We start from the raw sequence: 27,872 nt of genomic DNA, 5'->3' as shown, positions 1-27,872 counted from the left end.
AAACCATCCCTGAGAATGCCATGATTGAGACAGAGATCCGAAGTACATCTGAGAATATGATGGTTGAGGCAGAGACCCAAACCACATCTGAGGACACCATAATTGAGATAGGGACCCAAACACTAACTGCAGTTATCCCTTCCAACCCAAACCATTCTATGATTCTATCATTCTATGATTTTTAGCATTGTGTTGTCTCCTGTGGAAACACATCCATTTATATTCCTGTTGACATTTGGTGTAGACTCAAGGAACAGAATAGGCATTTTGTAGGAGTGTGGAAGATTTTGGTGACAGTCCCTTGATATTAGTGTATTGATTTAGTATGAAGTATTCTGTCTTGTATGGCTAGAGAAGTAGTAATTTTATTCAAGAATGTGCTTCTGAGAAATCAAGCTCATACTCACTGGGATCTAAGAACTATGGATCCAAGTCTTTTGTGGGACTAAAATTCATATGAGAAGTTGACTCTCCAGTTAGAATATCCAGGTAGTCCAGGTTGTGTTGTTATCACATCAGAGTACAGTGCTCATAGTCCATCAGCCCCCTCCCAGTGGCCTTATTGTTTCACTGCTTTAATTTGTGGAACTGCAAGTACCATTTGCATGAAGTCAGACCAGTCCAGTTGATGACACCTGAATGACATCATTTCAGACTTTCTTCTGAGGTGAACTGATAGAGAAGTAGTGTTTCTTTCTCCCGTCAGTAGAAGTTTAGCTCTTCCAGCACTTTCTGAGCTTTAAAGGTCAGTGATGGCAACAGTGGTGAATTGGATAGTGTTGCTACTCAGCTGTGGGTATGTGGTCTGGCTTCTTCTGTAAGCTGGAAAAAGTTCTGCAGACTCACCAGAAAATACCATCTGAAAATTGAAATATGTACTGAGTTCTGATTATCAGAGCTACATGCCCTTCCATTGTCTCTGAAAGTGGCCAAGAAACTAGTGTCCATCTGCAAAGGCATGTGCTGGTGAGTAGAAATCCCTGTCATCCTGACACAGGGCCCCTAAAATCAATTCCCTTACTGCATGCAGGTAGTATCCATGCCTCACTCCTGAGTTCTCACCTTAGGCCTGTGTGGCTGACTATTACATGCCCATGGTCTCATGTACCCGAGGACAGAGTTGGCTGTTGATTTCTGTGTCACAAAGATGCCCCTGTTGAATCCCCTCATACTCACTCTGAGGAATCAGGAGATGAAAGCTGACCTCACCATGTTGTGGGCTGGGAGGGGGCAGGGCCAGAGTCAGTGGATGTTTTCCCTCTACATGAGACACTTTTGGACTGAGGAAGAGGAAAGAGGATCATGGACTTGTAAGTCATGATGCAGGCTGGGAAGAGCAGTTGCCTGAAAAGTGCTGGAGAGGAGTGCTGGGTTTGTTCTTGTGTTTGTGAGGGAGGAAGGATCCATCTGGTTCCAGAAAGGTGCTGTTTCTCTTACAGACCACATCTCTCCCAGCAGCACAGATTTCTCCTGTTACATGTTCAGCTTTTTTCCCCTGTGCTTGTTCCACCTCCCCTGCTCCCACAACCTCCTCCACTGCCTGCCTTCCTTGCCTGGAGAACACCCTTTCAGCACTCTTTCAGCACACTTCCTGCATTTTTGGAGGACAGTCAACACCTGCTTCACATCCTCTGCAGAATTCACCTGAAACCTTACTTTGCCTTTTTTATTGATGGATGAGAGCATCCAGCAGAATCCAGCATCCTTTGCTTCCAGGGATAGTTTAAAATGCCCATTTTTTTCCAAAGAGACCCCTAGAGAAAATAAGTGCACTGTAAAAATATAAAGTAATTAAAAAAAACTCCTGCCATGCCCTGTTGCTGTCATCTCCACTCTACTTTGGCTACTTTCAGGGCTCTGGGATGCCTGTGGCCAAGATGCCCATGCTGCGGGCAACCCCTGCCCACAGTCCCACACATCCAGTGTTGTTCCAGGCAGCTCCGCTCCTGCTAATCCCTCCAGTGGTGCTGCCTCCAGGCCCCAGTGCTAAGCTGTGGCTCCTGTTCCCTCTGTGCTCCCAGACTTCTCTTCTGGGGCTGCTGCCAGCCTTTCACAAGCTGCTTGGCTGGCGATACCTGCTTATTTTTCTGGCAATGTTCATGGGACTTGAAGCCTTTCATGAGATGTGCCTTTCAGATTGGCAAGGACTGGAGCAAGAGGAATTGCTGACGCAGGCCTCTCAGATGCTGATGTGGATGGATGAATACAAACCCCGTGTAAATTCAGGGAGGTTCTCCTCTGTGCTTTTTGTGGAGAACTTCCAGGTGCTTTTCCATGTGTGGGATGCCAAGCTGCAGACAGCACCACCTGTCTCTCCACTGAGCCCACACTGGTGCCCACAGCATTCAGCATCACACAGAAAGAGTGTTTTTGTACGTTCCTGGTGGAGTGGCTCCCTCCCCAGCACTGTTTGCATGTATGTCTGACCTCAGCTTGTCCAGCAATGGCCTGTTGAGGTTGTGGTGAGGTTAGGTTTCTGCCTCCCCAAAATGTGCAACAGAGGCAAGCAATGAGTAACAGCATGCTGGTGTGACTTTTCTGTCTGAGTTCAGATCCAGGATCTTAGGAAAGGAGCAAAATAGTCTAGTAAAACTGTCAGGTTCAGAAGTGCCTGGACTTGGGGTGTCACTGAAATCAGGAATGAAAACTCAATGCTTGGTTTAGCATTAATGAGCAGGCATTATTTTATTCAGCTGGGGACATGAGGCAATCATTCCACCCAACATGTCCACTGTATGTTACAATAACAAAAGCTTATATCACCCTGTTACATATATATTCGTCAAATTTCCCAGAATGATCATACACATTCATTTTATTGCCTAGATCTCATTATCATATTTACTGTTTAGATCTCTGAGGGACTTCCATTGGGATCATCGGTGGTGTCTAGCAGTCTCTTGTGGTCTTTGAGGAGGAATTTCTATTGAACTTTGTCTGAACTTTTCAACTTTTCTTCTTTATATGGTAAGGACTTGGCCTTTCTTTTGGTTTATGTCTTCACTTTCTTATCTCCTGCCTAACTTCAGCTGATTATTTTTTAGAGGGCCTTAATCCTCAAGGACGGGGCTTCTGATTAAGATTCTCTCAATTTATGCATGGAGCTTCTCAGTTTACACATTCCCCAGGTGATGTTTATTACGCTTACCTAGCTCAAGGACCTTTGTGCAACAAACAACATGTTGCAGGTGTTTGACTGATTGCTGTCCTGGGTTGAGTGAGTGGTGGAGTTTTTTGGTGGCAGGAGAGGGGGCTATCGGGGCGGCCCCCTGTGAGAAGCTTCTCGAAGCTCCCCCAGCTCCACGTCAGCTCCACTTCTGTTTGGGAAATTGAGCCAATCGGCTGCGCCTCTGCGATAACGTATTTAAGAAGGGACGTGGTGACGGGCAGTGGGACTTGTGAGGAGGAGTTGCTGCAGCTGCATGAACACCAAGGTCAGTGGAGGAACGGAGGAAGAAAGGAGGGGGGAGGTGTGCTGGAGCAGAGACCCTCCTGTATCCTGTGGTGAGATGGCAGGGCGGCCCCCCCCCTGCCACCCATGAAGATCTACGGTGGAGCAGACATTGATTTACAGCCTGTTGTTCCTGCTCAGCTGATCAAGGTTCTGTGCCCGAAGAAGGCCGGGGTCTCATGGCAAAAGGTAGCCCCGCTGCTGTAATTCAGTGCTGGGAGGATTGCAGCATGCGGGGGAGTCCCACGCCGGAGCAGCTCGGGAAGGGCTGCAGCCGTGGGAGAGGAATCCAGTCGGAGGAAGTTAGTGACCCATGACGGAGCAGTGTGGGGAACGCTGCGGCCCATGGGAGGAATTCAAGTCAGAGAAAGTTTGTGGAGGACTGTCTCCTGTGAGAGGGGGACCACGATGGAGCAGGGGGTAACAAGTTTTGGACACTCCCCTCACCGAAGATGAAGGAAGTGGCAGCACTGACTGCACCCCCCATTCCCTGCCCCTGCGCCACTGGGGGAGGAGGTAGAGATATCGGGAGCAGAGCTGAGCCCGGGAAGAAGGGAGGGGTGGGGGGAAGGTGTTCTCAAGATGTGGCAATGCTTCTCACTGTCCTACTCTGTTATGTGTTGTTAGTGTCTGTAATAAATGTATGTTCTTTTTTTCTTCCCCTAACGAGTCTGCCTTTTGCTCATGATCATAAAAGGGGGATTTTCCCCCATCCCAGTCCTATCTTGAACCCCAAGCCTGGCTCTCTGTCCATTCTCATTGCCGGAGGGGAAGGGAGAGAGAGGTGCTGCATTGTGGTTGGCTGTCAATCAGGCCTAAACCACGACAATTGCTTAAATTCTTATGCTACCCTAAACAACTTTTTTTTTTTTTTTTTTTTTTTTTTTTTCCTTTTCACCCATTTTCCAACAGGGGGAGAGCTATTAAGAGATGTCACATGGACCACAGCAGGCTCCATCAATTCCCCTGAGCTGCAACTAACTCTGACATGGGAATGAGTATTAAAAAGATGTACCTGACTGGCTTGTCCTGCTCTTTCTCTTCCCTCATCCTCCTCTGAAGCACACTGTTGCAGAAGAGATCCCTTATTATGAGACATGACTGCTTGTGTGACTTTATCTCCTAGCCAAAATAGTCCATGGAAGGAAAATCTTGGCCATGCACCTGGACATCAGCCAAACCCTCAGCATGTGAAAAAGACCCATCAACCTGAGACTGGGGAAGGTTTTCTGCTCAACTGGTTCCCATCTATGCCCAAGAGTTTCATTGCTTTTCATGTCTCTCTTCTATCTCAGGGGATTCACCATTGCTTTGCTGGGGGAATCCATGTGCCTTAATTTACTGAGAGAAAACAGTTGTTCATTTCTAGGAACGAGCTTGTCCCTCTATGCAGTGTCATGCTAAGTTTATCTGGTGGGGTAAAGAGCTGGCCGTGGAGAGCAGCTGACAAACCAACTGTAGTTGCAGCAAAGAAGTTTTAGCTGAGATTTCCTTTCTGAAGGAGTAAAAGTGTATGTGTTAGTAATGAAGCCTTCTGGTGTGACAGGCAGAGCTTAGTCTTTGTATCAATTTGGAGTGTGTCAGAAGGAGAGAAAGAACAGGGAGAATCAGGAGACAAAGAAAATGAGGCACCTGAAGAGATGTCCTGTGCTTAAGTGGGATGGGAAGGTGAGATCACCACTGACAAGCGCATAGAGAGGGTCTGCATTAGCTTGCTGTTCTGGGTTTGTGTGGCAGGGTTTTTGGTAGCAGGGAAGGGGACTACAGCAGTGGCCCCTGTGAGAAGCTTCTTGAAGTTCCCCCACCACCAAGTTGGACCTGCTTATGGCCCAGATAAAACCAATTAGCTGTGCCTCTGTGAGAAAGTATTTAAGAAAGGCAACTTGGGAGGAGTTGTTGGAGTTGTGAGGAGGAGTTGCAAGGAGAACACCACGGTCAGTGGAAGAAAGGAGGAGAAGAGGGGGCAGGAGGTGTGCTTGTGCAGTCCCTCTACAACCTGTGGTAATATGGCAGGGCCCACCACCCTGCCACCCATGAAGGTCCATGGTAGAGCAGATGCCAACCTGTGGCCTGGAGCAAATCTGAGCCTGGGAAGAAGGGAGGGGTAGAGGGAAGTGTTTTTAAGATGTGGTAATTCTTCTCACTGTCCTACACTGTCTGTTAAGTGTTGTTGTTAGTATCTGAATTAAATCTGTGTTGTTTTTCTTCCCCTAAGGAGTCTGTCCTTTGTGACCATAATAGGTGATTCATCCCTCCCTGTCCTTATCTCAAATCCTGAGCATTTTGTTTTATTTTCTCCTTCCCAGCACTGGGGGAGAAAGGGGGAGTGAGCAGCTGCGTGGTGCTCAGTTGCCCTCTGAGCTCAAACAACACCATCTGCTCAGTTAACATGCTCACCTCTTCTGTGCTTGTCTACACTTTCAGCTGGAAAGCTGAATGCATGCTGTGTCTGTGGAGAGCTTTCACGTGGCCATCTGCAGGATTACCCCCAGGGTGTCCTCCATGAAAAGGTTCAGTGGGCTGTTGGCTGAGGGGGCAAAATGATTTACTGTCAGTACAGGAAGAACCAGAGAGGAATTGTTTCAAGCAAGATAAGAACAAATATTTTCTCTTCTTCACTTCCTTCACCTTCCCCACTGTGTCATTTCCATAAACTCTGCTCTTGGGTTGGAGGGTGGTTTTCTGTCACACACAAACAGGAGTGTTTGTCTCATCATGCACCTCAGCCCAGTGTGGATCCCACTGTGCAAAAATGCCTGTCACCTCCTGCCAGGTGCTCCCAGAGGGGAGGTGTGCTGTGTCCCAGCTCCCTGTTTTCACATTGCCCAGAGCCTCCAGAGAACAGCCTGTAGTGCCTAGTCCTTGTGTGCAGGGACCAGGACACCTCCAGTGGGCTGAGGGACTGCTATGAGAACATTACATCCCACTTCCAATTCCCTGTCATCTTGGATGGCTCCTGGGTCCATGAGTACACACTCAGGGCCTGTGCCTTCCTTCCACCCAGACTATCACTTCAGCCACCAAAGCTTAGCATAGGGAGAGGTTTCCTACATTGCTGTTGGAGATCTGCCCTCCATTGAATTGCTGCAGATTCTGTTAGTATGTGAGGTTTATCGGAGGACAGATTCCCCCTGAAACAAGGCTCTGGTGTCCCTGGCAGGATGAGGAGATGGAGATGCCCTGGCAGTGATGAATCACCCAGTGCCACTGTTCGCAGGTCTGAGAGAGGAAGAAATGAAGCCTTGGTATCTGGGAACAGTAAGAAGGTTCCCACTGCCTGGATGATGAGTAAGGACAGAGACTGCCTGGAACTGCAGGAAGGAGGAGAGTGAGGGGAGCATTACATGGTCCATGAGACACTGCATACCTGAGTGTTTATTTCAAGACCAGAGGTGCCTTCATCAGTTCATCCTCCTCAGCTAGGACATGGTGACTGCCTCAAAGTGACAAGTGTATAAATCACTACCGGGAGCAGAGGGTGGAGGTAAAAGAAATTATCAAGTATCATAGAAAATGAAACCTAAATATATAAACAGAGGTGGTTTTGTGTTTTTTTTTGGTTTATTTTTGTTTTTTTGTTTGTTTGTTTGTTTTTTATTTATTTATATTTTTATTGTTTCATCATTCTCACCATCATATTCTGTTTTTTATAGCTGATAATTTACATCAAACTTCCCCAAGTTGAGTCTGTTTTGACTGGGTGGAACACTGGTAATGGATTGAAATATATTTGTCTTGATCCATGAGTTTTTTCACCAAAACTTTCTCTCTCTTTCTTGTACTGAGGGGGTTTGAGAAAGGATGGGTGGGTGTTGGGCAGCCATTCCAAGATCAAACACATCAAAGGACATGAAAAAGCTAAAAGAAACAGGATAATATGAAGTCTTCAAGCAACAAAACCAAGCAAGAAATAATAAGAGGGACGAAAAAAGCTGAGACCTTGCACCAAGTGTGCATTGGACAAGCTGCCCAGGCCTGGAGGAGATAAAGTAACAAAGAGCAGCCATGGGTCTTTGGGCACCGGGTGCTCTGCTGGAGCTGCAGTGGCCTATGGGGCTGTTGGATTCCCAGGGAGAGGGGACTCAAATCTGTGGCAGATACCAATACTAACTTGTGAATTACATCAGCCCTGCTTGTCCAGAGAACGTGGTCCAGGACCCAGTGCTCCAGGCCCACCTGGGAAGGGAGGCAGCAAGGCTGCAGAGACTGATGGCCACTGGCTGTGGCGCAGCCAGACATGTCTTCCTTCAGCTCCAGGGCACAGGGCACAAAAGACAACCCGGTGCAGTGAGTCCTACCCTCTCCTTCCCCTGGGAATGAGGAAGGGTCCTCTTTTGCACCCAAATGCATCCTCTCCAAAAAGCCCCTTTTTCTTCCTGAGCAGACTGGAAGAGTTGTCCCAGAAGGAAGGAAGACTCGGAGGCGCGGGCTTGGATGCAGCACAACTTTAATGAGTCTGAAGAAGAAAAGGAGGTGGCTCCCGGGGGGCACCAGGGCCAGCCATTAAGATGCAGCGGAGCTCTGGCAGGATGTCCATCTGCCTGCCTTGCAGAGAGAGGGAAGCCAACAGGTCCCCTCTAGGCTGGCATTAGGAGACAGTGACGGCAAAGGAAAGAGAGAGAGAAGAGAGTGCAAGAAGAAAAACAAACGTAGAGCACACTTGCAGCCAGCGCAGGCTGGCCACTCCCTGCCACCCTCTGCAGGAGAAGCCAGGTCCAAAGCTCTATCTTCTGTCCAGCACCATATTCTGAGGTCTCAGAGGGTCGTGCCCAAGGACGCTGCCAGCTGCTTTAGCAGGGGGGGCACCTTCTGCCACAGTAGCGGCTGGTGATGCAGGAGAGGTCAAAGCCCCCCGAGTTGATGGGGACTCCCTCACAGCTGAGGATGCTGCCGACGGCAGCGGAGGTGGAGGAGCCCACAACGGTGTTCTGTGGGAAGGAGCTGAGGATGGGGCCGGGCAGAGTCACCACCACGGGGGAGGGCTGGATGGCGACGGTGGAGCTCTGGCACTGCCTGACACAGGGCTCATTGCAGCTGTTGGCCAGTGGGGTCGGGCCGCAGGGCTGGCAGCAGGGCACGCAGGGCTGGCACGGGCTGCAGCAGGACATGTCTCGGGGCCGGAGGTGCACCTGGGGGACAGGGCAGCGGGGAGCAGAAAACAGAGGCACGTGAGAAGCAGCAACGCACCCAGCCACAGTGGAGCTGAGGCACCCCCGAGCCCAGCATACGGTGCCCAGCTCAAAGCCCCAGAGCCACCTCCACTCAGTCCCAGGCTCTCTCTGCAGAAGAACTTCTCCCCCCTTCCCTCTCCCATGGGAAGCAGCTCCCAGCTCTGGCCTAGGACAGCCCGTGTCACCTGAGACATACACGGAGGAAAGACCTGATCTTGAAGGAGGAGCAGAAGAGGCTTCACACTCACCTGGTTCCCAAGGAGGAGGCGAGAGAAGTGGATGAGAGAGGAGAGAGCTGGGCTGTCTTTTATAGTCGTCCTGCACCGCCTCGTGCCCAGAGGCACCCTGTGTGGAAGTAATAATTTTCTGAGAAGTTCATGCCAAATGCAAACCATCCCAGCTAATGGCATGGGCTGTGTCCTGGCTTCCTGCACTGCTGCCTTTTCATTTCCTGGCTTCTGTCACGCGCTTTCCTATATGAAGGCTTCTGTAAGTGCCGGGATGAGAGGCCCAAGTTTTTCTGGGGCAGAAATAAGTCAGCGCAGGCAGAAGACTCGACTCAAGTGCTGGTGGCATCCCGTGCAGGCCGGTTCTGTGCACCTGGGTCATCCTGTGGGCTTGTTTGTGGCAAAGTTGGTAGGAAACAGACACCGCTCTTGTGCTCCTTGTCCGAGTGTGCCCAAGGACTCGCATGAGAGAGGACACACCACATGCCTTCTGTCTTGCTGCCCCCATCCCTCTCTGATGGTCACTCACTGTTGCAAGCAGGTGGGCTTCTGCTGGGAGGCTTTGACCCTGTTGCAACACTAGCAGTGTTCGGAGGACAAGTTTGCTGGGCTCATTTGGCTCCTCTCCTCTTGGTGCAGTCACTGCAGGTCCTCAGGCAAGACCAGGAGCACGTTTGGGGCCCGGTCCTTTCCCAGGGTGCTTGAGTACGGTTCTGCCGAGGTGGTTCCCAGTGTCTCCTCAACAGAGTCCCCAGCTGCTGATGGTTTCCCGCACATGCTTTGTTGTTTGTGCTTGACTGTATGCTGGCCTGAGGTGAGCACAGAGATTTTGGCAAGATTCCATGCAGGTGTACACCGGCACCAAATTGTCTGTGCTTGTGTGACCCTCGCGAGGGCGTGTGCAGGTCATAGCAAGGGGATTGTTGCTCGTTGTGTTCACGAGCTGCACAGAGTAGCGGGTTCCCTTTGACATAAGGAACAGTGGCTGGACTGGAAGCTACAGCCGCATGGTGGTAGCTTTGACCTGGCAGAGAGGTGCCTGGAAAACAAGCACTGAAATGCAGTCTCTGCCTCCTGCACCCTCCATTTCTTGCTTTGTGTGCAGGGAGAAAGGGCAAGCAAGACGTCACACCTTGTGCAGGCCGTTATCACTGAGTGGATCCCCTTGTGATGCAGTGTTGCTGGTGACTGGGATGGGATACGGGCTTCCCACATACATGCCAATAGCCAGCGCACTTCTGCAGCTCATCAGCCAGGCAGGAGCCGGGACCTTGCACCAAATCTGCATTGGACTATAGGGACGCTGGTCCAGACGTTGCTCTGCTGTGAGGTGTAGGATAGTTGGACTAACTCAACTTAGACCTAGCGTAGCTGAGGGCTGGCCCCTTCCCTTTGTCTGGCTTGCCGAGAACACATCGGGTTGATATCCCGAGAATGTCACACTGTGATGAGCATAAGAAGGCTCTGACATGGTGGGAATTTTCCTGCTAAGGGTCTATGTTCCAGTCACTGCTGAGCTGCTCCTCAGAGCTGCCGAAGAACTTGGCACTTGCTCTTTGAGCTTGCCCAGGAAGGAATTGCCACCCCCGTGCTCTACAAACAAGGCCCTTCTGCCCTTTTTGTTGGGCTCATTTTTACTTTTGATCCCTTCCGCTTCTCTTCCCCAGGCACTTCCCGGGCATTTCCTCTTGTCCTTCTCCTGATGTTTCTTGGACTGCAGCCCCTCTGGTGGCAATCCACCTCCCATTTCTGTTCCTCCAAATTGCTCTTGCAGCGAGCCGGATGTGAGTCCACCCCAATGCCCTCCAGCCTCTCCACCTCCCCTGTCAGGAAGGGGAGGTAATTTGGATCCAGTGTGGCCAAAACATCCTGTCCAATTTCCTTTGTGCGAGGATGACGTTTTTCTCAAAAATACCCAACCATCTGTCTGAGTCCCTGATCTCAATGTTGTAGCATGTTGCTAATGTGGCATTCGATTGTGCTTCTGGGATTAGGTGGAGTGACTGCGCAATCATCTGTGAATGTTGTTGAGCACGAGCTCTATATTTTTGCAAGCTGCCCATGAGAAACACAGTTGTTAGTCCAGCTCTTATCTTGCGCTTCTGGAGACTTGCGCAGGAAAATGGTGCTCGCTCTGGGATGATCAGATGGATTAGATTCCAAAGCTAAATTGCCTGGGAAAACCTGGTTGCTGATGTTCTGGTGGTGGGGGCTTGAGGAGAATCACGGACTCTGGCAACTCTATGATTCAGAAATCGAAATCCCCTTATTGCCGATACAAGTGTGTTCATAAGTCTTCCTAGCAACTGATCACTCATAAACAGAAGGCTTGATTGGTTACATGCATTCTTCACACACTGTTACGCGCCTAAGACTAACCTTTGATTGTTTGTTTCCCCCTGTCCATAATACTTCCGACAACTCATTGGCTACAAGTTAGTTACTGCTATCCAAAAGCCTATTGGTTAATTAATCTTAGAAGTACAAACACAATCTTCTATACACTTTTAGATCAAGGTAGAAAACTTTCCACTGTTTAAGAAATGGCCAGATGTTTCCCATCAACCGTAGCCTGGCATGTTTTCTTCAGGCAGATCTCAGCATCCTTATCTTGTTTTTCTACATTCCCGCTTACTGCTCCCAAGGATTCTGGCCAAAGAAGTTCAAAATGTTCTCATCATTCACCAGCGGTGCAGCACTCTCAGTTCTTCTTCCTCTTTTTGCACCCCTTTTGTGATGTACCCGAAGTCTTGCTCTTGTCCGATGTGTCCATTGTCCTCCAAAAACGATCCCACAGGGGCTTCCACTGCTGGGATGTGATTGTCCAGGCTCAACCTCCACCGATCCTGAACTGCTGCCTGCTGCCACCTCCTTGCACGCGTCAAGGGTGATCGAAGGGCTGGAGTACCTGTCCCATGAGGAAAGACTGACGGAGTTAAGTCTTTTCTCCCTGGAGAGCAAAAGGCTTGGGGGGACCTCAGCACAGTAGTCTGCTATTGAAAGAGCTGCTGCAAAGAGGACAGAGGCTCTCTGATCACAGGAAGCCACGGGGAGCAGGCAAAGGGCAAAGAGAGATCTCCAGTAGCCAGGGACTGCAGTGCTGGTGTGAGTAGAGCTGAGAGCACTTGGAGAGCCAGGTGAGCTGAGTGTGGGCAGGGTGTGGCTAAACCACCATTTCTACAGCCACAGTGGTCTGATTTTCCCTATCTCTCAAGGGTTAGACATCCTCCTTGAGAGGGCATTTGACAACTCCTTCTCAGCTAGATATGTCCTCACATACATTAGCAAGAATTACAAAATGCTTAAAGCTCTCTAGTAGCGTGGTCATCTTCCTAGGCGTTCTTGGACCAGCCTTGTCCCATCTCTATGGAGCAATGCCTCACTGTTGTACTCGCACAAATGCAGAGGCCTGTGCTTCTGGGACAAGCAGACTCCCCACCGCCTCCAATTGCTGATTCTGGGACATCAGAATTGATGCTGTGCAGACTAAGCCCCCTCCATTTTGACATAGCATACATGTGTACAGTATTTTGTAATCCTCATAAGAGAGGAAGTTCTGCTCCATCATGTAATGTCATTCTCACTATATAGAGGAGGGGTGATCGGCAAGCGGGGGGGGTCGGACTCTTGCTTCCGGGACTGTGATTGCGGGCTCTTGGTATTTTGGGATTGCTAGCTGGGAACAGGCTGGGTATTGGTCAGTGGGTGGTGAGCAATTGCATTGGGCGTTGCCCATTTTTATTTTCTGTTGCTGTCATTGTTTTCATTTCATTACCATTATTAAACTGTTTCTACCTCAACCTGTGAGTCTCCCTTTACCCCTCCAATTCCCTCCCCCTTTGCCAGGTGGTAGGGAGGGTGGGTGAGCGGCTGCGGGGTGGTTGGCTGCTGACCAGGCTCCAACCACGACAAGCACAAATGTGACCTCTTCTCAGAAAGGAAAATGAAGCCAGCAAAAACAAGTGATGCAAAAGAAATCAATTGCTCACCACCAACTGACTGATGCTCAGCCAGTCTGCAAGCAACGGCAGCCCCCACCAACTTCATCCCCCAGTTTTATTGCAGAGTCTGACGTCAATATGGTATGGAATATCCCTTTGGTCAGCTGGGGACAGCTGTCCCAGCTCTGACCCTTCCCAGTTTCTTCTGCACCCTTGGCCTACTTGCTGGCGGGCAGTCTAAGGAGCAGAAAAGGCCATGATGCCGGGTAAGCACTGATCAGCAACAACTAAAATATCCCTATATTATCAACACTATTTTCAGTACAAATCAAAACACAGCCCCATACAGACTACTAGGAAGAACTTAACTCTATCCCAGGCAAAACCAGTACACTCACTGACTTGCCTTTCCAGCTTGACCCCAGACATCTGTAAGACAAGAGCCTGAGCCAGAACAGAAGCGGGACAACTTAAAACTTCTGTGCACACTTGCAGACCTATGATTGTATTGGCATTTTGGAAAAGCTGGGACAACTCTCATGTCTGGAGTGTGTCGTAGCTCTGCAAAACAGAAGGCAAAGTTGCAGCCCTACACTCCATAACAGCAGATTTTTTCCCCGCAGGAAATTACGAGGCCTGGCCACAGCTCAGGCCTTGATCTCCTTTGGAGCCTGTACCAACCTCCTGCTAGTTTGGTGATGGGGCATCGAGTGCATCCACCACACCAGGTACACAAGCACAAAAGCCATTTGACATCGTTGCCCACCATCCTCAGAGGGGAAAAGTAGTGGGAGAAGGAGACTGCTCCTGATGGCGCAGATAGAAAGCAGGAAAAAAGCATGTACATGACAAACACTCATGGCGCTCCTGATTACCATAGCTGTGCAAAAACAGAGAGACTTTGCCTGACTTCCAGACACTCACCCAGCTGCTTGCTCACTCCTTCTCCCTCCTCAACAGGATGGGAGGAGAAAGTAAGGTGTCGTGGTTTGGGCCTGGTCGTCAGCCAACCACCACACAGCAGCTCTCTCTCTCCCTTCTCTTCCGACAGTAAGAAGGGACAGAGAGCCAGACTTGGGGCTCGAGATAGGATTTGGATGGGGAAAAAATCCCCCCTTTATGGTCATGAGCAAAAGGCAGACTCGTTAGGAGAAGACAAAAAAGTACATACATTTAATACAGACACTAACAACACGTAAGAGAGTAGGACAGTGAGAAGCATTGTCACATCTTCAGAACACCTTCCTCCTATCCCTCCCTACTTCCCCAGGCTCAGTTCTGCTCCGACTGGATCCTCTCCCATGGCTGCAGCTCTTCCCAAAGTGGAACACCCCCACATGCTACAATCCTCCCAGCACTGAATTACAGCTTAGGGGTCTATCTTTTCCGACAAGACCCCGTCCTTCTTTTGGCACAGCACCTTGATCAAGCTGGCAGAAGCCACAGGCCATAAATCAGTGTCTGCTCCACCGTAGATCTTCATGGGTGCCTAATGGGGGCAGCCCTGCCATCTCACCACAGGATACAGGGGGGTCTCTGCTCCAGCACACCTCCCCCCTCTTTTCTTCCTCCTTTTCTCCACTGAACTTGGTGTTCACGCAGCTGCCGCAGTTCCTCCTCACAAGGCTGACAGCACGTCACCACGTCCCTTCTTAAATACATTATTGTAGAGGTGCAGCTGATTGGCTCAGGTTTCCAAACAGATGTGGAGCTGACATGGAGCTGGGGGATATTTGATAAGCTTCTCACAGGGGGCCACCCACATAGCCCCCTCTCCTGCCACCAAAAATACTCCACCACTCACTCAACCGAGGACATAAGTTGAAAAAGATAATGGGTCGATGTAAAGACAGGGGGATAACTTAACAGTTACAAACACAGGCAAAACAGGCTAGACTTCGGGAAAATTCCTTTAACCTATTACCAATGAAAAATAGAGAATCACTCCATAAGAGTAGATTTTAACCCTCAGAAAACTACGAGGCAGATTCCTTTGGGAAAGTGCCCTGAGGGTTCAAAGGGGCCTAGGGAGACCATGAAATACAGCAGTTAAGATATGATGATAATAACAACAAGGAAATCACAATAACACTTAAGCTCTTCTATTTCTTCCAACATTAAGCAGCACAGGGGCATGTGCATTGTGGGGTTGCGGTCAGTACAGAAGTTTCTTTCTGCACAAAGATGGACTTCGCCTGAGATGATCCTGAACAAGTAGCAAGGTGTAGTTGGTTTTTCCTAAATCACAAGTCTCTGTCTTCCAAGACACAGTTGCTAGGCCGTCAGAATTTGTGATTTTATGGGGGCTGCAGAAGTCCTTGTGCTTGAACATCAAAGAAGTTTGACACAGTGCTGTTTGACTCACCCTGTGGCACCCAGGGTCTGTCCTATATCTCACCGCCGAGCAACACCTGGAGCCCAGTGCCTTTGGACCAATATCCCTTTGGTGTAAGGTCTCATCCACTGCCTCGATCTGCATGGGGCTGAAGACATGCAGAAGTGCATCTGGCATTGTCAGGAACATGAGAAGACCTTTTCCCCACCTCAATCACCAGAAACACTACATCATAAGGGGATTGATACAGGGACAACATCCTGCGTAAGTGGGCAGGCTTTCTTGGCCTTCCTCCATCTATGTAGAGCAAGAACTGGCGGGCACAGGAGGCAGAGACTGCACTTCAGTTCTCTGGGCACCTCTCTGCCTCATCAAAGGCACTGCTATCCAGTTGCAGATGGACTCCTCCTGGCATGGGCAACCTGCTACTCTGCGGTGCTCATGGACAATACAGGGGAGAGTCCACAGGCTATGACCTGCACATGCCCCCACCATGAGGGTCACACAAGTACAGAGGGACACACGTGTGCTCACACATGCCTGCATGGAGCCATGCAAAACTTTGGACACTCACAAAAAGCCAGGAAACTATCGGCAGCTGGGGACCCTGTTGGGGAGACGCTGGGGACCACACTGGCAGAAAACGTGGGAAGAGAGCGGGCCCCACTCATGTTCCTGGTGGACACGAGTGCAGCAAATTTGTCCTCAGAGTACTGTTAGTGTTGCAATAGTGTCAAAGCCTTCCAGCAGAAGCCCACCTGTGTGGAGCAGTGATGGACCTCCAAAGAGGGATGAGAGCAGGAGGACAAAAAGAATTTGGGGTGTCTTCTCTCATTGGGGTTCTTGGACAAACTCGGAAATGAGCTCAAGAGCAGTGCCCATTTCCTGACAACTTTGCCACAAACAAGCCCACAGGTATGACGCAGGTGCATATCAGCTGACTTCACAGCATGCTACAAGCACTTGATTTGAGTCTTCCGCCTGCACTGAAGTATTTCTGTCCTGGGAAAACCTTGGGCCTCTCATCCCGGCACTTACAGAAGCCTTCATATAGGAAAGCGCGTGACAGAAGCCAGGAAATGAAAAGGCAGCAGTGCAGGAAGCCAGGACACAGCCCATGCCATTAGCTGGGATGGTTTGCATTTGGCATGAACTTGTCAGAAAATTATTACTTCCACAGAGGGTGCCTCTGGGCCCGAGGCGGTGCAGGACGGCTATAAAAGACAGCCCAGCTCTCTCCTCTCTCATCCACTTCTCTCGCCTCCTTCTCCTTGGGAACCAGGTGAGTGTGAAGCCTCTTCTGCTCCTCCTTCAAGATCAGGTCTTTCCTCCGTGTATGTCTCAGGTGACATGGGCTGTCCTAGGCCAGAGCTGGGAGCTGCTTCCCATGGGAGAGGGAAGGGGGGAGAAGTTCTTCTGCAGAGAGAGCCTGGGACTGAGTGGAGGCGGCTCCGGGGTTTTGAGCTGGGCAGCGTACGCTGGGCTCGGGGGTGCCTCGGCTCCACTGTGGCTGGGTGCGTCGCTGCTTCTCACGTGCCTCCATTTTCTGTTCCCCACTGCCCTGTCCCCCAGGTGCACCTCCGGCCCCGAGACATGTCCTGCTGCAGCCCGTGCCAGCCCTGCTGCCAGCCCTGCGGCCCGACCCCGCTGGCCAACAGCTGCAATGAGCCCTGTGTCAGGCAGTGCCAGAGCTCCACCGTCGTCATCGAGCCCTCCCCAGTGGTGGTGACCCTGCCCGGCCCCATCCTCAGCTCCTTCCCACAGAACACCGTTGTGGGCTCCTCCACCTCCGCCGCCGTTGGCAGCATCCTCAGCTGTGAGGGAGTCCCCATCAACTCGGGGGGCTTTGACCTCTCCTGCATCACCAGCCGCTACTGCGGCAGAAGGTGCCCCCCCTGCTAAAGCAGCTGGCAGCGTCCTTGGGCACGACCCTCTGAGACTTCAGAACATGCTGCTGGAATAGAGAGCCAATCGCCTTGCATTAAGAGCTTCAGGACATTGTTTCCTTCTTGCACTCTCTTCTCTCTCTCTCTCCTTTGCTGTCACTGTCTCCCAACGCCTGCCTAGCGGGGACCTATTGGCCTCCCTCCTTTTGTGGGACAGGCAGACAGACATTCCGCAGAAGTTCCAACACACTCTGTTGGCTGCTCCTGGGTTTGCTGTTGCGACATCTCCTTTCTTTCTTTAGACTCATTAAAGTTGTGCTGCATCCAAAACCTGGGCCTACGAGTCCTTCCTTCTGAGGCGACGCTTTCAGTCCCCTTTTCCATGGAGTTGAGGAAGACATCCATACCTAATCCATAGCCAATTGCCGAGAGTGACAACATGTCTCCAAAGGGTGGCAGGAGTGGGGATGTAGAGAAAATCAGACCTGGGGACAAGCACATAAACTCATCTCCCCCTTCCCTTTCCCTCCATTACGTGATCTGGGTTCCATGGGCAGAGCACATGGGCACAGGCAGGTGAGACCAGTACCTCATACTGTCTTTCAGCGCCTGGCAGGGACCAGCTGCTGTCCAGACTGGGCTGACATAATTCACAAGGTAGTACTGGGATCAGCCATGCTCAGGCTGTGCAATGGATTCCCCACTCCCCATAAATGAAACACCCCCAAAGGAATCCCATGGCTTGTTTCAGGTGTCCATCTTCCCTGTGCAATCAACTCGTGGCTTCAGTATTAATGCCAAGATTTAGGTACGCTTTTCAGTGATATTTGAAAACTTCTTTTTAGACCTTGGCATTCAGCCCCGGGTAATACTCTAAAACCTGGCATTCCTTGTGTGTCTGTGGTCTCTTGGCTGCAGAAAAGGAACTCCTGTAGGCATTTCTGAGCTCAAAATTATGGCCCAGGCACAGAGCACCCCGTGAACTATGGGAGGTTCTACCCGTGCTCCTTCTGCCCACAACTCTGGGCTTAGACACCACCTTCCTAATTCTCACTGGGCACCTTTTTACTTTGCCCAGGGACCAAGGCTTCATCACCTCCTAACGAAACCTGCTTCTCAAGCACTGGGGTCAGTCGCCAGTATCCACGTTTTTCCAGTCCCTCTTCACTTTGTGCGTGACCCCTATGGGCAGCCCCATGGTTCAAGCATCGCTTGTGGCCCCAGGACATGGTGGTACATGACAGGTACCAACCCAACTACAGCACAAATGCTGAGGATGGCCCTGCCTGCACTCACCTTCCCTTGCTCCGCAAGTCCTCTGAGGCAGGGGCAGCCCAAGCCCTGCTCACACCACCACTGCTCTTCACATGCAGGCCCTTCCCAGCACTGCAGTCTTTGCCAGTCCCTGCCTGCAGTATAGGCCTCACTCAGTGATCGAGTCTAAGAAAGGAAAAGGCTATTAGCCATGCTGTATCCCATTTTCTCTGAAAAATATGTTAGTCTTCTCTGCAATACACCTTTTCAGGGAAGAGATCTTTCCTAATATCCAATCTAAACCTCCCCTGGCACAGCTTGAGGCTGGTTCTTCTCATCTTATCACTTGTTACTTGGGAAAAGAGACCAACACCACCTGCTACAACCTCCTTTCAGGTAGCTGTAGAGAGCAACAAGGTCTCTCCTGAGCCTCCTTTTCTCCAGAATAAGCAATCCCTTTTGCCTCAATAATGTAGACCGTGGTTGGAGAGGTCATCAAGTATGATTTGGAAGAGGAGAGAACACTGCCAATGTCTTTGCCCAGGGGAGCTAAACTATGGTGAGACACCCATTAAGCTGAGCATCCTTCTGGAGCAATGAGTTCATCTCTGACAACATGAAATTAATGTACCATGTTGTAAAGTGAAGGTCTCAACCCTGTTGCTTTGTCTTCAGGGGAACCAGGCTGACATGGGTAGGAGAAATTATCTTGGCTAGAGCCCAGAGCCACCTTTTCCTCACCGTGCCAACCCGTCTCCAGAAGGAGGGGGCATGGCATACATCCAAGGGCAACGATTGCTAGGGCAAGTCCTCTGTTCTTCTGTCACGCCCATACAGTGTCCTGTGCAGCCCCAGCAGTTCATTACACAGTTTGTCAGGGCCGAGGTGTCTCGCAGAGTGCACACCTCCAACACCCATCAGAGAGTCACCTGTAGGGCATCCCACAGATACCCTTCACTTGGCCAAGGACTTCTCTAAAAGAACTGTGTCCCATGCAGGACGCATGTTACAGCAATGGAAACAAGTAAGAAGGGAAGAGAAGCAGTAGAGAATCACAAGGAAGAGAGAGAGTACAAAAGGAAGAATGTGTTATGGCTTATGAAATGTCTTTCCTAAGTGTGTTAAAAGTTTGTCATCTTTGTTTCCCAACACCGAAATCAGCATTTCAATTTTTAAAATTAAAGTCCCCAAGGGAAGTCTGTTTTGACTGCAACAGTAGCAGCTGAGTGATTTCCCTGTCTTCATAGTGACCCGCAAGTGTTCTTGCTCTTGTTCGTCCTATTTTCTCCCCCACCACTCTGAGGCAGGGGGAACTAATGAGCAGATGTGTGGGTGATGGATTGCTAGCTGGGGCCAGCCCAGCACAAGAACTGGGTGATATTCCCCAGGAGGGCACACTTGGCCGCAGGGCCCGTGAGGCTACCATGCATCTTCTGCCTTGAGCCCTCTCAGCAGGCACCTCAGCACACTGGTGAGGCTGCCTTAGTGCTCAGCAGCTCTGACATTTCAGGCTGGGAGGCGTGGGGAAGGCACCTTCTGGAGTCTTTTTGTCACTTCCCTGAAGTTATTGCAGATCTTTTGGCAAAGAAAGATTTTGGATAAACATGATGGAGAGTAGTATCTTGGAGAAAATGTGAGAAGATGTCGTGGTTTGAGCCTGGTCGGCAACCAAACACCTCTCAAGCACTCACTCCCACTTCTCTTCCAGCAATAAGAAGGGCAAAATGGCATACAATTGGGATTGGAGTTAGGAACAGGGGGGTCAGATCACCCATACTGGTCACAAGCAAAAAGTAGACTCTTTAGGGGAAGAAAAAAAAAAACCAAATACTTTTATTTCCGACAGTAGCAATATTTAACCGAGAAGGACACTGAGAAGTATAACCACATCTTAAGAACACCTTCCCCCCACACCTCCCTTCTTCCCAGGCTCAACTCTGATCCCGATATCTCTACCTCCTCCCCCCAGTGGCACAGGGGCTGGGAATTTGGTGTGCAGTCAGTGCTGCTGCTTCTTCCATATTCAAGGGGGGAGACATTCTGGAATTTGTTCCCCCTGCTCCATTGTGATTCCCTTCTCACAGGAGACAGTCCTACTAAAACTTTCTCCAGCATGAGTCCCTCCCACTTCAGCGTTTCCTTACACTGATCCGTCATGGGTCACCACCATGCTCCAACTGGAATACCTCACACAGGCTGCAGTCCTTGCTGAGCTGCTCCAGTCAGGGACACCCCCGCATGCTGCAATCCTCCCAGCACTGAAAAACAACAGATGAGTCTAACATTTCCCATAAGACCCCGGCCTTCTTCAGGCACACACACGTTTGTCAAGCATGTGAAACAGAGGCCATACATCACTGTCTGATCCACCATACATCTTCATGGGTGGGAGCGGGTGGTCTCAAAATATTTCCCACAGGAAATAGCTCATGACTAAGTAGATTTTACAGCCTTCCATTCACAATTCAATGTTGGAATTGAGAAAAGGTCACGTTCGTGCTTGTTGTGGTTGGAGCCTGGTCAGCAGCCAACCACCCCGCAGCCGCTCACCCACCCTCCCTACCACCTGGCAAAGGGGGAGGGAATTGGAGGGGTAAAGGGAGACTCACAGGTTGAGGTAGAAACAGTTTAATAATGGTAACGAAATGAAAACAATGACAGCAACAGAAAATATAAATGGGCAACGCCCAATGCAATTGCTCACCACCCGCTGACCAATACCCAGCCTGTTCCCAGCCAGCAATCCCAAAATACCAAGATCCCGCAATCGCAGTCCCAGAAGCGAGAGTCTTCCCCCCCCCCCCACTTGCCAATCACCCCTCCTCTATATAGTGAGCATGACGTTACATGATATGGAATATTTCATTGGCCAATTTGGGTCTGGTGCTCTGGCCATACTTCCTCCCTGCTTCTTGTGCACTTGCACACGGGCGGGAAATGGGGTGTTGGAGAGCCCTTGAAATCTCAGCAGCAGCTGAAAACATCAGTGTGCTATCAGCATTCTTCTCATACCACACCCAATGCTGAATCCAAAACACAGCACTACTCTAGTTACCAAAAAGAAACATTAACTCTATTCCAGCCCAAACCAGGACAATGCTATACATTATAAGGACAGTTTACACCACCTGTGTGCATTAATGATGGTTTTGGGATGTGTAAAAAATGACCCACGGTGTGTGGATGGAGCAGAACTTCCTCTCTTATGGGGATTACAAGATACTGTACACATGTATGCTATGTCAAAATGGAGGGGGCTTAGTCTGCACAGCATCAATTCTGATGTCCCAGAATCAGCAATTGGAGGCGGTGGGGAGTCTGCTTGTCCCAGAAGCACAGGCCTCTGCATTTGTGCGAGTACAACAGTGAGGCATTGCTCCATAGAGAGGGGATAAGGCTGGTCCAAGAACGCCTAGGAAGATGACCAGGCTACTAGAAAGCTTTAAGCATTTTGTAATTCTTGCTAATGTATGTGAGGACATCTCTAGCCGAGAAGGAGTTGTCAAATGCCCTCTCAAGGAGGATGTCTAACCCTTGAGAGATAGGGAAAATCAGACCACTGTGGCTGTAGAAATGGTGGTTTAGCCACACCCTGCCCACACTCAGCTCACCTGACTCTCCAAGTGCTCTCAGCTCTACTCACACCAGCACTGCAGTCCCTGGCTGCTGGAGATCTCTCTTTGCCCTTTGCCTGTTCCCCGTGGCTTCCTGTGATCAGAGAGCCTCTGTCCTCTTTGCAGCAGCTCTTTCAATAGCGGACTACTGTGCTGAGGTCCCCCCAAGCCTTTTGCTCTCCAGGGAGAAAAGACTTAACTCCGTCAGTCTTTCCTCATAGGACAGGTACTCCAGCCCTTCGATCACCCTTGACGCGTGCAAGGAGGTGGCAGCAGGCAGCAGTTCAGGATCGGTGGAGGTTGAGTCTGGGCACTCACATCCCAGCAGTGGAAGCCCCTGTGGGATCGTTTTTGGAGGACAATGGACACATCGGACAAGAGCAAGATTTCGGGTACATCACAAAAGGGGTGCGAAAAGAGGAGGAAGAACCGAGAGTGCTGCACCGCTGGTGAATGATGAGAACATTTTGAACTTCTTTGGCCAGAATCCTTGGGAGCAGTAAGCGGGAATGTAGAAAAACAAGATAAGGATGCTGAGATCTGCCTGAAGAAAACATGCCAGGCTACGGTTGATGGGAAACATCTGGCCATTTCTTAAACAGTGGAAAGTTTTCTACCTTGAGCTAAAAGTGTATAGAAGATTGTGTTTGTACTTGTAAGGTTTAATTAACCAATAGGCTTTAGGATAGCAGTAACTAAATTGCAGCCAATGAGTTGTTGGAAGTATTATGGACAGGGGGTAACAAACAATCAAAGGTTAGTCTTAGGCGCGTGAACAGTGTGTGAAGAATGCATGTAACCAATCAAGCCTTCTGTTTATGAATGATCAGTTGCTAGGAAGAATTATGAACGCACTTGTATCGGCAATAAGGGGATTTTGATTTCTGACTCATAGAGTTGCCAGAGTCCGTGATTCTCCTCAAGCCCCCACCACCAGAACATCAGCAACCAGGTTTTCCCAGGCAATTTAGCTTTGGAATCTAATCCATCTGATCATCCCAGAGCGAGCACCATTTTCCTGCGCAAGTTTCCAGAAGAAGTGCAAGAGAAGAGCCGGACTAACAACTCTGTTTCTCATGGGCAGCTTGCAAAAATATAGAGCTCATGCTCAACAACATTCACAGATGATTGCGCAGTCACTCCACCTAATCCCAGAAGCACAATCAAATGCCACATTAGCAACATGCTACCACATCGAGAACAGGGACTCAGATGGTTGGGTATTTTTGAGGAAAAAACTCATCCTCGCACAAAGGAAGTAGACGGGATGTTTTTGCCACACTGGATCCAAATTACCTCCCCTTCCTGACAGGGGAGGTGGAGAGGCTGGAGGGCATTGGGGTGGACTCACATCCGGCTCGCTGCAAGAGCAATTTGGAGGAACAGAAATGGGAGGTGGAGTGCCACCAGAGGGGCTCGAGTCCAAGAAACATCAGGAGAAGGACAAGAGGAAATGCCCAGCAAGTGCCTGGGGAAGGGAAGAGGAAGGGCTCAAAAGTAAAAATGACCCCAACAAAAAGGGGAGAAGGGCCTTGTTTGTAGAGCACGGGGGGGCAATTCCTTCCTGGGCAAGCTCAAAGCACGGGTGCTAAATTCATCAGCAGCTCTGAGGAGCAGCTCAGCAGAGACTGGAGCGTATACCCTTGGCAAGAATCCTCCCACCTTGTCAGAACATTCTTATGCTCCTCACCGTGTGGCACTCTCGGGATGTCAACCGATGTGTTCTCGGCAAGCCAGACAAAGGGCCAGCCCTCAGCTACACTAGCTCTAAATTGGGTCGGTCCAACTATCCTACACCTCACAGCAGAGCAACGTCTGGACCAGCGTCCCTATAGTCCAATGCAGATTTGGTGCGAGGTCCCGGCTCCTGCCTGGCTGACGAGCTGTAGAAGTGCGCTGGTCATTGGCATGTAGGTGGGAAGCCCTTGTCCCATCCCAGTCACCAGCAAAAGCGCATCACAAAGGGATCCACTTGGTGATAAAGGCCTGCATGAGGTGGGACGTCTTGCTTGCCCTTTCTCCATGCACACAAAGCAAGAAATGGAGGGTGCAGGAGGCAGAGACTGCATTTCAGTGCTTGTTTTCCAGGCACCTCTCTGCCAGGTCGAAGCTACCACCATGCGGCTGTAGCTTCCAGTCCAGCCACTGTTCCTTATGTCAAAGGGAACCCGCTACTCTGTGCAGCTCATGAACACATCGAGAAAGAGTCCCCTTGCTATGACCTGCACACGCCCTCGTGAGGGTCACACAAGCACAGACAGACACACAGGTGCTCAATGGACACCTGCATGGAATCAAGCAAAATTCTCTGTGCTCACCTCAGGCCAGCATACAGTCAAGCAGAAAGAATCAAACATGTGCAGGAAACCAACAGCACCTGGAGACTCTTCTGAGGGGATGCTGGGGACCGTAGTGGAAGAATTGGTCAGAAGTAAATGCTTCCCGAGGCTTGGAGGAGTCAAAGCAGCAGGAAGCAGCCATGGGTCTTTGGGCACCGGGTGCTCTGCTGGAGCTGCAGTGGCCTATGGGGTTGTTGTGTTCCCAGGGAGCAGGGACTCCAATCTGTGTCTGATACCAGTACTAACTTGTGAATTACCTCAGCCCTGTCTGTCTGGACAGCAGCTGGGCCCTGCCGGGTGTTGGAGGGTGTATGAGGTACTGGCCTCACCTGCTTGTGCCCGTGTGCGCTGGCCATGGAACACAGATCGCGTAGTGGAGGGGAGGGGAAGGGGGGAGATGAGACTGTGGGCTGTCCCCAGGCATCACTCTTCCCCCAGCGCCACTCCTGCCACTCTTTGGAGCCAACATCTATTTGAACCTCCTTCCCCAGCAGAGGTGCATCCGGGGCGTGAGGAGGGCTGTTCTCCGCGAGCCGGAGGGGCTGCTGACCTCATCCATTGGCCTCCCGCAGCCGTGGGCTCCTCACTCAAGGGCAGCAGTTGCTGGGCTCCTCATTCACAGAACGTGGTCCAGGGCCCAGTGCTCCAGGCCCACCTGGGAAGGGAGGCAGCAAGGCTGCAGAGACTGATGGCCACTAACTGTGGCGCAGCCAGAGATGTCTTCCTTCAGCTCCAGGGCACAGGGCACAAAAGACAACCCGGTGCAGTGAGTCCTACCCTCTCCTTCCCCTGGGAATGAGGAAGGGTCCTCTTTTGTGCCCAAATGCATCCTCTCCAAAAAACCCCTTTTTGTTCCTGAGCAGACTGGAAGAGTTGTCCCAGAAGGAAGGAAGACTCGGAGGCGCGGGCTTGGATGCAGCACAACTTTAATGAGTCTGAAGAAGAAAAGGAGGTGGCTCCCGGGGGGCACCAGGGCCAGCCATTAAGATGCAGCGGAGCTCTGGCAGGATGTCCGTCTGCCTGCCTTGCAGAGAGAGGGAAGCCAACAGGTCCCTGCTAGGTTAACGTTAGGAGACAGTGACGGCAAAGGAAAGTGAGAGAGAAGAGAGTGCAAGAAGAAAAACAAACGAAGAGCACGCTTGCAGCCAGCGCAGGCTGGCCACACCCTACCACCCTCTGAAGGAGAAGCCAGGTCCAAAGCTCTATCTTCTGTCCAGCACCATATTCTGAGGTCTCAGAGGGTCGTGCCCAAGGATGCTGCCAGCAGCTTTAGCAGGGGGGGCACCTTCTGCCGCAGTAGCGGCTGGTGATGCAGGAGAGGTCAAAGCCCCCCGAGTTGATGGGGACTCCCTCACAGCTGAGGATGCTGCCGACGGCAGCGGAGGTGGAGGAGCCCACAACGGTGTTCTGTGGGAAGGAGCTGAGGATGGGGCCAGGCAGGGTCACCACCACGGCGGAGGGCTGGATGGCGACAGTGGAGCTCTGGCACTGCCTGACACAGGGCTCATTGCAGCTGTTGGCCAGCGGGGTCGGGCCGCAGGGCTGGCAGCAGGGCACGCAGGGCTGGCACGGGCTGCAGCAGGACATGTCTCGGGGCCGGAGGTGCACCTGGGGGACAGGGCAGCGGGGAGCAGAAAACAGAGGCACGTGAGAAGCAGCAACGCACCCAGCCACAGTGGAGCCGAGGCACCCCCGAGCCCAGCGTACGCTGCCCAGCTCAAAGCCCCGGAGCCACCTCCACTCAGTCCCAGGCTCTCTCTGCAGAAGAACTTCTCCCCCCTTCCCTCTCCCATGAGAAGCAGCTCCCAGCTCTGGCCTAGGACAGCCCGTGTCACCTGAGACATACACGGAGGAAAGACCTGATCTTGAAGGAGGAGCAGAAGAGTCTTCACACTCACCTGGTTCCCAAGGAGAAGGAGGCGAGAGAAGTGGATGAGAGAGGAGAGAGCTGGGCTGTCTTTTATAGTCGTCCAGCACTGCCTCGGGCCCAGAGGCACCCTCTGTGGAAGTAATAATTTTCTGACAAGTTCATGCCAAATGCAAACCATCCCAGCTAATGGCATGGGCTGTGTCCTGGCTTCCTGCACTGCTGCCTTTTCATTTCCTGGCTTCTGTCACGCGCTTTCCTATATGAAGGCTTCTGTAAGTGCCGGGATGAGAGGCCCAAGATTTTACGGGGCAGAAATACGTCAGTGCAGGTGGAAGACTCGACTCAAGTGCTTGTAGCATCCTGTGCAGTCAACTGATATGCACCTGCGTCATACCTGCAGGCTTGTTTGTGGCAAAGTTGTCAGGAAATGGGCACCGCTCTCGAGCTCCTTGTCTGAGTGTGCCCAAGGACCCCTATGAGATAGGACATCCCAAATGATTTTGTCCTCCTGCTCCCATCCCTCTCTTAAGGTCCATCACTGTTGCACAAAGGTGGGCTTCTGCTGGAAGGCTTTGACACTATTGCAACACTAACAGTACTCTGAGGACAAATTTGCTGCACTCGTGTCCACCAGGAGCATGAGTGGGGCCCGCTCTCTTCCCGGGTTACTTGAATCCTGTTCTGCCAGTGTGGTCCCCAGCGTCTCCCCAACAGCTGCCGGTGGTTTCCTGGTTTTATGTGAGCATCCAAAGTTTTGCATGGCTCCATGCAGGCATGTGTGAGCACTCATGTGTCCCTCTGTACTTGTGTGACCCTCATGGTGGGGGCATGTGCAGGTCATAGCCTGTGGTCTCTCCTTAGTTGTGTCCGTGAGCACCGCAGAGTAGCGGGTTGCCCATGCCAGGGGGAGTCCATCTGCAACTGGATAGCAGTGCCTTCGATCTGGCAGAGAGGTGCCCAGAGAACTGAAGCACATTCTCTGCCTCCTGTGCCCGCCAGTTCTTGCTCTACATAGATGGAGGAAGGTTAAGAAAGCCTGCCCGCTTACGCAGGATGTTGTCCCTGTATCAATCCCCTTATGATGTAGTGTTGCTGGTGACTGGGACGGGGCACAGGCTTCTCATGTACCTGACAACGCCAGGTGCACTTCTGCATGTCTTCAGCCCCGTGCAGAGCGAGGCAGTGGACGAGACCTTGCACCAAAGGGATATTGGTCCGAAGGCACTGGGCTCCAGGTGTTGCTCGGCGGTGAGATATAGGACAGACCCTGGGTGCCACAGGGTGAGTCAAACAGCACTGTGTCAAACTTCTTTGATGTTCAAGCACAAGGACTTCTGCAGCCCCCATAAAATCACAAATTCTGACGGCCAATGCACATCCACCTGTGCTGCTTAATGTTGGAGGAAATAGAAGGTGTTACGAAGGAAGCTGTATATGTGAAGAAGCTTTGGAGGTGGAGTGAAGGTATTTTGGAATCAGTCCAGTCTTCATTAAGGAACAGATACAACTTTGGAAAATCGTATAATTTGTTGCATTTAAAGAGTTGGAATAAATCTTCCAAAAATACAACCATCTAATGTCCTTGGTAGATTCTTTAGGCAATGAAATGGATTGAATTAATTATTGTGATTTCCTTAGTGTTATTATCATCATATCTTAACTGCTGTATTTCATGATCTCCCTAGGCCCCTTTGAACCCTCAGGGCACTTTCCCAAAGGAATCTGCCTCGTAGTTTCCTGAGGGGCAAAAACCTGCTCTTATGAAGTGCTTCTCTATTTTTCAC

At 50.9% G+C, this 27,872-nt stretch overlaps 3 pseudogenes; 1 reads left to right on the top strand and 2 right to left on the bottom strand.

Annotated features, from left to right (window-relative positions):
- Positions 1-7,881: 7,881 nt before the first annotated feature.
- On the bottom strand, positions 7,882-9,001 carry LOC122152813 (annotated as a pseudogene).
- A 7,257-nt stretch (positions 9,002-16,258) lies between these two features.
- LOC122152815 lies at positions 16,259-17,341 on the top strand (annotated as a pseudogene).
- A 7,786-nt stretch (positions 17,342-25,127) lies between these two features.
- Positions 25,128-26,250, bottom strand: LOC122152806 (annotated as a pseudogene).
- Between the last annotated feature and the right edge of the window lie 1,622 nt (positions 26,251-27,872).

Source organism: Tyto alba, unplaced genomic scaffold (genome assembly GCF_018691265.1).
Source record: "Tyto alba isolate M040663 unplaced genomic scaffold, T.alba_DEE_v4.0 Super-Scaffold_12, whole genome shotgun sequence".
In the NCBI taxonomy this organism is placed as follows: Eukaryota; Metazoa; Chordata; class Aves; order Strigiformes; family Tytonidae; genus Tyto; species Tyto alba.
The sequence above is the reverse complement of the archived record's forward strand: the minus strand, read 5'-3'. Positions and strand labels throughout refer to the sequence as shown.